The sequence below is a fragment of the Delphinapterus leucas genome, chromosome 18 (genome assembly GCF_059928025.1).
Source record: "Delphinapterus leucas isolate spDelLeu-1000000601 "Yukka" chromosome 18, BTC_Dleu_Yukka2, whole genome shotgun sequence".
NCBI lineage: Eukaryota > Metazoa > Chordata > Mammalia > Artiodactyla > Monodontidae > Delphinapterus > Delphinapterus leucas.
Genome location: NC_143146.1, coordinates 45,467,921 through 45,477,102, shown reverse-complemented (window position 1 = coordinate 45,477,102; position 9,182 = coordinate 45,467,921). Strand labels below are relative to the sequence as shown.

The 9,182-nt window shown below is 42.7% G+C and overlaps 1 pseudogene; it reads right to left on the bottom strand.

Annotated features, from left to right (window-relative positions):
* Positions 1-954: 954 nt before the first annotated feature.
* Positions 955-2,628, bottom strand: LOC111167868 (SH2 domain-containing adapter protein E pseudogene; annotated as a pseudogene).
* Positions 2,629-9,182: the final 6,554 nt, after the last annotated feature.

The following is a 9,182-nucleotide window of genomic DNA, read 5'->3' as shown; positions in this document are numbered from 1 at the left end:
CTTTGCAGGTTTTAGAGACCCAGCTCACACAATCATATCCTAGAGTTTATATATATATATATATATATATATATATATATATATATCTGCTGTGCCACTTGTGGGATCTTAGTTCCCCAACCCCGGGCCCTGGGCAGTGAGACTGTGGAGTTCTAACCACTGGACCGCCAGGGAACTCCCTATATATATATATATTTTAAGTTACTCTAAAATACAAAGTGAATCCAATTTTAGGGATAAAAATTAAAAATGGCTCCAATAACTAAAATGAACAAAGGTGAAACAAAAGATATCAGAAGTTCTGTATAATTATTCAATAAGAAAACAGTTGTTGAGCTTTGTAAATTTTCAGATCTTTTAAAAATCAGAAATGAAATCTTCGTTGTATATTTTATTCTGTAATTCCGAATAATGGTAATGCTGCCAATGCTTAATTATATTGGTGATTCTTAAATCAGATGCATCTTCCTTCTTATTTATGCTTATATTACTGATTTGCTGAAAAAGTCCACAAAAATTGAGAAAACACAAACTTTCTTAATAATCCTTTTGCCAGAACCTACAGTTGTGAATTTTTATGGACTCCAGAGCTGAACTAGGACCCTCAAGAGAGAAATACAGCTTTCTCCAAAGTGCCCACTATTTACTTATTTTCCACTGTTCATGCTTTTCCCCCAAGAAGCGGTACTGTATTACATGCTCTTTGGGTCCACATGATCATTTTTTGTTGTCTTATGTAAAAGCCAAGTGCATTTTTGTTGGTTTGTTTGGAGACCAGGTATTCCATGGAACAGCTAGCACATTTTTGGAGAATCTTAATATTTCTGGACTCCTGACTTACCTTTCCTGAGGGTCACGCCCCAAATAGAGCACCCTACTCCAGGACTGGAGGCAACTGGTAAATTATGGTTTCTCATTGTAGGACTACTTAGCAAGGAGAAAAGGGAGAGGTCAGTAACCAAGTGTCATGGAATGGATTCAAGACCGAAGACTTTTTGACTCTTAAATGAAGCGTCCCTCTTCCTCCAAAATATTATGGTGCAGTCCAGCCTTGTCCCCTGAGATACTGGTTGGGTGCTGATGCCCTCCTAGGTGTGAGAGGCCCTGTTGGGGCTTTTGGTGGCTGAACCTTAGTGCAGCTTGCTGTGCACAGGGTAGAGCAAGGTCATATGTTCTGCCCCCTTGAAAGGCAGCTTCTCATTGGAATAATAGTGTACCACTTCCGCGATGCTGTCAAAGACAGCACGCATCTGATTCAGGGTATACTTATTGTATTTGGTCTGAGCTGCTATGATGCGGACACATCCTTGACTAGTCTTTAGTGCAATGAGTAACTACTGGTCCCTGACTCGCTGTTTCAAACTAGGTGCCCAGCTTCTTTACAGGGTTGTAGTCGACTCTCAGCCTCAACACGGGTGATGGCACCATGATACCAAGGCTGCTTCTCCAGCAGCAGGGCTGGGTCCAATCTTTCCCCCTCACTGTGGTCAGAGAGGGTTGGCTTCAAGATCTTCTGGGTCCAGCTCTTCTGTCGGTGGTGTTGCCTCACTGTCTCCTCCTTGAAGGAAGGTTGCTCAGAGCCTTCAAACTGAACCGACATCTCCCGCACGATCTGCTCCTTCTTCCACTCCCAGGGCTGCTCGTACTTGGCCGCAGGTCTCTCATCGTCCTGGGGCAGCCGCGCCTTCCGCTCCGGCCCCTCGGCGCGCTGGCCGCCTTTGTCTGCCGGCTCGTAGGGCATGTCGTACAGCTGCGGCAGCTTCCCCAGCAGCTCCTTGGAGTTCCATCTCTTGGCCAGCACCTCGGGCTTCATGCTGTTCTCCCCCGGCTCACAGGGCTGTTGAGCAGCTAAAGAGCCTTCATCAGGGGGTCTTTGGAACCTCGTCGTCTGATTTCTGTTATCATTGGCTGTGCATCATAGGGTTCCATGTATCCATCATTCTCCCCTACTCTCTCTGCATCCCTTTGGCCTTTCGTCCATTTAGCATCATAAGGGTCAGCATAGTCTTCTAAAATGATGACCGTGTCTTGCTGCTTAATAATCTTGCCCTTGTCCAGTTCGGGTCCCAGGGAGGAAGGGGAAGAGGACGTGGAGGAAAAGCTGCTGTTGCTACTGCTGCTGCTACTACTGCTGCTGGGGTAGTTGCTCTTCCCATGCTTCTCCTGAGTGTCCACCTTGCTGAGCCTGTTGACGTAGGTGCTGCAGCCTGAGCTCTTGGCCGCGCCCCGGTGGGGCTCCTCCTCAGTGGCCCAGGAGTTCTTGTGGCCCTTGCCCGCGGCAGCCTGAATCAGGCCCTGCAGGCTGTCTTGGGATAGCCGGCTATCCTTGAGGGGGCCAACCACAGCCTGGCTGCTCCCCAGCTCAGCCGCCGAGTTCTTTCGTCCCTTGCCCAGGGCAGGCCTCGTGCCACCCGCCTCTGAGTTCTTGCTCAATTTGCCGCCTCCCCCACTGCCAGGCTTGGCCCGCTCCAACACTGTCTTCAGGTTCAAGGGGAACTCCTTGAACCACTTGGCCGCCATGAGGGGCGCCTGGTCGGCGTGGCTCAGGAGCGTTGTGGCCATGGAGCAGGCGAGTGAGGAGGCCCAGCTTAGACATGGAGAAGCGCCAGGGGCCAGGGGCCACTGCATTCCCTGGGGCTGGGGCGCTAGAGGCCGCGGCGAGGCCCCGCGACGGCTGCTTCGCTCATCCTGGGCCGGCTGTCGCCTACACCCCTCAGGGTGGGGCCCCTACGGCCCGGGGCGGGGGGCTCGGGGCGCCCAGCGGGCGGGCGTGAGACGTCACTCTGGACATGGACGGCAACAGGCACGATGCACCGGGGCCCCGCCCGAGCTCATCTTTAGCGCCTGCACGGCCGGGGTCTCCGTAGGTCTCCGGGGGCGGCGGGTGCTGGGCTCTTACCCTGTGTTTTCCTCCTGAAGTGGGAGAGGCTGGGCCCACGGAAGCCCTGAGACAGCCCTGCCCACTCTCCTGGGGACCAGGGGAGATGAAGCGGAGGCAGCAGGAGTGTCCCTGGCACCGTGACGGATGGTGGGCCGCCAGCGGGCAGCCCGCCCTCTCCAAGAGTCTTTATTTTAAAGTCTGTTTTTTGTGATATGAGTATTACTACTCCAGCTTTCTTTTGATTTCCATTTGCATGGAATATATTTTTCCATCCCCTCACTTTCAGTCTGTATGTGTCCCTAGGTCTGAAGTGGGTCTCTTGTAGACGGCATATATATGGGTCTTGTTTTTGTATCCATTCAGCCAGTCTGTGTCTTTTGGTTGGAGTGTTTAGTCCGTTTACATTTAAGATAATTATCAATATGTATGTTCCTATTTCCATTTTCTTAATTGTTTTGGATTTGTTTTTGTAGGTCTTTTTCTTCTATTGTGTTTCCTGACTAGAGAATTTCCTTTAGTATTTGTTGTAAATCTGGTTTTGTGGTGCTGAATTCCGTTAACTTTTGCTTGTCTGTAAGGTTTTTAATTTCTCCGTCAAATCTGAATGAGATCCTTGCTTTGTAGTGCAATCTTGGTTGTAGGTTTTCATTTTAAATATGTCCTGTCACTCCCTTCTGGCTTGCAGAGTTTCTGCTGAAAGATCAGCTGTTAACCTTATGGGGTTTCCCTTGTTTATTATTTTCCCTTGTATGTTGTTATTTGTTATTTTCCCTTGCTGCTTTTAATATTTTTACCTTGAATTTAATTTTTGTTACTTTGATTAATATGTGTTTTGACGTGTTTCTCCTTGGATTTATCCTGTATGGGACTGTCTGTGCTTCCTGGACTTGATTGATTATTTCCTTTCCCATGTTAGGGAAGTTTTCAACTATAATTTCTTCAAATATTTTCTCAGTCCCTTTTTTTTTTTCTTCTTCTTCTGGGACCCCTATAATTCAAATGTTGGTGTGTTTAATGTTGTCCCAGAGGTCTCTGAAGCTGTTCTCAATTCTTTTCATTCTTTTTTCTTTATTCTGCTCTGCAGCAGTTATTTCCACTATTTTATCTTCCAGGTGACTCATCCATTCTTCAGCCTCAGTTATTCTGCTATTGGTTCCTTCTAGAGAATTTTTTATTTCATTTATTGTGTTGTTCATCATTGTTTGTTTGCTCTTTAGTTCTACGTCCTTGTTAAATGTTTTTTGTATTTTCTCCATTCTATTTCTGAGATTTTGATCATCTTTACTATCATTACTCTGAATTCTTTTTCAAATAGACTTCTTATTTCCTCTTCATTTGTTTTTTCTGGTGGGTTTTTTCCTTGCTCCTTCATCTGCTGCATATTTCTCTGTTTTCTCATTTTGTTAAACTAACTGTGTTTGGGGTCTCCTTTTCACAGACTGCAGGTTTGTAGTTCACATTATTTTTGGTATCTGCCACCAGTGTGTGAAGTTGGTTCAGTGGCTTGTGTAGGCTTCCTGGTGGAGGTGACTGGTGCCTGTGTTCTAATGGGTGGTGCTGTATCTTGTCCTTCTGGTGAGCAGAGCCGCATCCAGTGGTGTGTTTTGGAGTGTCTGTGAACTTAGTATAACTTTAGGCAGCCTCTCTGCTAATGGATGTGGTTGTATTCCTGTCTTGCTAGTTGTTTGGCATGGGACGTCAAGCGCTGGAGCTTTCTGGCCATTATTTGGAGCTTTCTGGCCATTATTTGGAGCTGTGCCTTAGTGTTCAGATGGAGCTCTCTGGGAGAGCTCTTTCTGATGATACATGGGGCAGGGAGGTTTCTGGTGGTCCAATGTCCTGGACTCAGCCCTCCCACCTTGGAGGGACCCAACACTCTGCTGGAGCACCAAGACCCTGCCAAACCCACGGCTCAGAAGAAAAGGAAGAGAGAACAAAACAAACAAAAAAATAATACAAAAAGGAAAAATGAACAGACAGGACAAATGGTAAAAACATTTGTCCTTTTACCTAGGACAAATGGTAAAACCAAACCTATACAGACAAAATCACACCAAGAAGCATACACATACACACTCACAAAAAGAGAAAAAGGATAAATAAATAAATAAATATATATATGAAGAGAGCAACCAAACCAATAAACAAATCTACCAATGATAAGAACTAAATACTATACTAATGTAAACATAAAACCATAAACAAATTAGATGCAGAAAGCAAAACCCAAGTCTACAGTTGCTCCCAAAATCAACCGTCTCAATTTTGGGAACATTCGTTGTCTATTCAGGTATTCTTCAGATGGTTTATCAAGTTGATTGAGGGGATTTAATTTGCTGCTCCTGAGGCTGTGTGGAGAGATTTCCCTTTCTCTTCTTTGTTCGCACAGCTCCTGGGGTTCAGCTTTCATTTTGGCCCTGCCTCTGCGTGTAGACTGCCCTCAGAAGTCTCTTCCCCACCCAGACTGGAGGGGGTTACAGCAGCAGTTGATTAGGGCTCTCTTGCTCATTCAGGCCAGGGGGAGGCAGGGGTACAGTAGTCATATTGGAATGCAGGACTAGCCTGAGATAGCAGAGGCTGGTGTGATGTTGCAACAGCCTGAAGCACACGGTGTGAGAACAGGTGACAATGGAGCATAATGAGCTTGTCAAAGGAATGAAGCACAATGCATTTGTAGCTGCTTCTGGGATCCAAGGAACCTTAGGGAATCCACTTGGGATACTGAGCTAATTTACCTACCAGCATTATTGCCAGGTATATGTTAGGAAATTGAGAAGCCAGGCTTGTTCAGCAAGAACATAAAACACCATACAAGTCATTGTGGAGAATATGAGAGCCCAAAATCTTAAAGAGGAAGATGAAACCTGAGATAAGTTCACAGTGGTAGTAGCTCCTTCAATAAATAAACTTTTTGACCATCTGCTGAGGACAGAGTACAGATCAATGGGCTGATGTGCAGAAGAAGAAAAGAAGAGTTCTAGCCTTTAGGAGCTTACTGTCTAGGAAACAAGATATATGCAGATATATGTTCATGATACTGTGAAAAGAGATAAAAAATTTGTCAAAATGGGTATAAAAAATAAGGAATATCTATTTTAAAATAGATTGGTCATGGTGAGATATAATAGATGGTCAAGGCTTAATAGAGGAGGTTATTTGAAAAGAGTTATGAAAGTTGAGTATACTTAGACCAGGGAGGGCAGAGATCTTGTATGAGTGTATCACTTATTTGTCCTTCAGACATGGCAGACATCACTAATCAGTCATGCTCTCATTGAACCTGGAAGCAGCATTAATCATTCTCAATAAAGTGTTTCAGGAAGACCCTACATTTTATCACAGATATCATTAGAGTTGAATAATGTTTACCATCCCTAATTTCTATAGAGACATTGAGGAAAGGGACTTTCAGGCATAGGGTATAGCATGTACAAAAGCTTGGTCTTGGAATTTATGTTCCAGGAACAATAAAAGTCAGGATTTATATTGAGTATTAAGAGAAGCGAGGTTAGATAGTTGCAGTGTGGCCTAATAATAGAAGAGCAGAGATGCCCAGTTTAGGATATTAATCTCATTTGGTTACTAAGAACCAGTGGAAATTTTTTGTATGTTAACCATACCTCAATACATTTACTGAGGTATGGTTGACATACAAAAATTTGCACATATTTATTGTATAATCCTTGATGAGTGTGGAGATAAGTATACACTTGTGAAACCACATTTATGCTATAAACATATCCATCACCATCAAAAGTTTCCTCCCACTCTCTTTATTTATTAGTAGTATTATTTCTTTTTTGTATGTGATAAAAACATTTAACATAAGATATACCCTCTTAGCAAATTTTTAAGTATGCAACACATTATTGTTTATTATAGGCTCAATGCTATACAATAAATATCTAGAACTTATATAACTGAAACTTTTTATCCTTTGACTAATACACCCTGTTTCTTCCTCCTCTCTCTGGCATCCAGTATTCTACTCTCTGCTTCTGTGAATTTGACTGTTTTAGATTCCTCGTGTAAGTGATATCATGTAGTATTTGTCCTTCTGTGTCTGGCTTATTTCACATAGCATAGTATTCTCCAGTTTCATCCATGTTGTTGCAACCAGTGGATTTCTGAAAGCAAGTTCACGGCAAGATAATAGAAGCAATGTTAAATTTTTACATAAGGTAGATAGAAAAGGGATATTATGTGTTTTTTGTTTTTTTTTTTTGTGATACACGGGCCTCTCACTGTTGTGGCCTCTCCCGTTGCAGAGCACAGGCTCCAGACATGCAGGCTCAGTGGCCATGGCTCATGGGCACAGCCGCTCCACGGCATGTGGGATCTTCCTGGACCGGGGCACGAACCCGTGTCCCCTGCATCGGCAGGGGGACTCTCAACAACTACGCCACCAGGGAAGCCCCTTATGTGGGGTTTTGTCATTATTTTAGGGCCCAGCATGTGAAACACTTCCCAGTAATTTTGGAATTTTCCAGCTTATGTGGCAGAGCTCATCTCTCACTATAGAATGCAAAAATACTCACTGTTCCAGGATCCTCTGCCACTAGGGAATGAGCACATGTTTACAAGGGCATTGTGAAGAAGTCAGGTCCACATGGGATTCAGTCTGAGGATGGATGGCAGTCAGTAGTATCCACAGCAGCATCAGGAGCAGAAGGAGCTACTTCCTGTTTCCAGAAAAAGCAGAGATAGCAATATGCCAGGATCAGAGTCAGTGGAATTGGCAGGCCTAGGAACAGCATCAATGCCTAACAGAAGAAAGAATATCAGCAATTCTTGCAACATTATGCTGTAGCTCCTGGCTGTTTAGCCTCCAACCACAGTTTGGGACTCTCTGGTGATGTTTTGACTACCCTTTCAACAAATGCAACTTTTGTCTAAATTGACCAGATTTGTTTTCTGTTGCTTGCAGATCCGATCCAAGGACATTCTAGTGAGGAGAATATTAAAATAATTTAGCCATGTGTAGGTGAGTTCCTGAACGAGTTGTGTAGGACAAGTTAATTTCAAGGATGAATGGAAAGTTTTGGTGTCTGAAGGTCTATAAGAATTAAAGGTGGGAAGGTTTTTAAGTGCTGGGGTGAACTAGTGGAAAAATACTGGAGGGCATTAGTGGGAAAGTTGGTCAGTGGGGTGTGTTGAGCACATTGTGTTATTCCTGAGTTTGCAATGTTTTTCTCTACAGTTAGGACATCTGTGCCTGCTAACTGGCTCCCAATGAATTTAAACACTTACTCTATAACAGAGACTGGAAGATAGGTGTATTATCATTCCTGATTTAAAAGAGATGGCTCCCAGATCCTTGAGAAAGACATTCCTGGATTATATAACTGCCAAAAATCTTTTAAAAAGATTTGCATCTCAAAGAGGTAGAGAAAGAATTTTATAATTACAAATTTTCTATAGTAATTGCTCTAATAAAATGGAGGGAAGGGGCCTAGTGTCAGGAAGAAGCTTATCTAAAGTTTAGTCAAGTTGAGGGTCACCCCTAAGTTCCTAATCATTTTCCTGGTCAATTCCAGGAGGAGGAAGGAGAAACAGGAAAAACTGAAGTTATTTTTACCTCCCATTAGATAGATGGAATGGATTCCCAGAGTCCAAAATAATACTGTTATACAAAACATAGAACTGTAGACTTCTTGCACAGCTGGTCTGGCTACTGAGATTCAATAACCCACGTTAAAGATTAAATAATTTTTCCCATTTACGTACTCCTTAGAGAACAGTCCTCCCAAACTACAATCAGAGTAACAAACTAATAATCACTAACCACTAATACCAAAGTTTAAACAGTACTTTTTTTAAAAGTTCAATTCTGTCCACATGTGGTGAGACCAGTAGAACATTCACTATGTGTTTGAAAATCAGTAAAAAGAACAGTAAGTGACTGTAAACTCAATAACCAATTTGAAGGAGATAATAATTTAACAATTATGAACAAGTAAAAGAGATATTACAAAATCTACATTTAAGTATTATGTAAATAAAGGATGAATTTTAAATTGATGTGAATATATTGTATGAGACAGCTAGAATACACAACTGAATATGCATATAAATTGGAATATATATTTAAGTATGTTAGAATTTAAGGACCAAAAAAGTTTCCAGAAATTACAAAATGCCAGATGAGTGAAAACATATCAATAAATTTCAATAAAATTGCTCCTCAGTTACATTTATTTTCTATTTCCTGATTATCTCATGATATTAGTAGATCCATAAATATTAAATCCATAAATTCATATTGTATTTGGTTACTTTCATCAGAAGTTGAGGTAATATA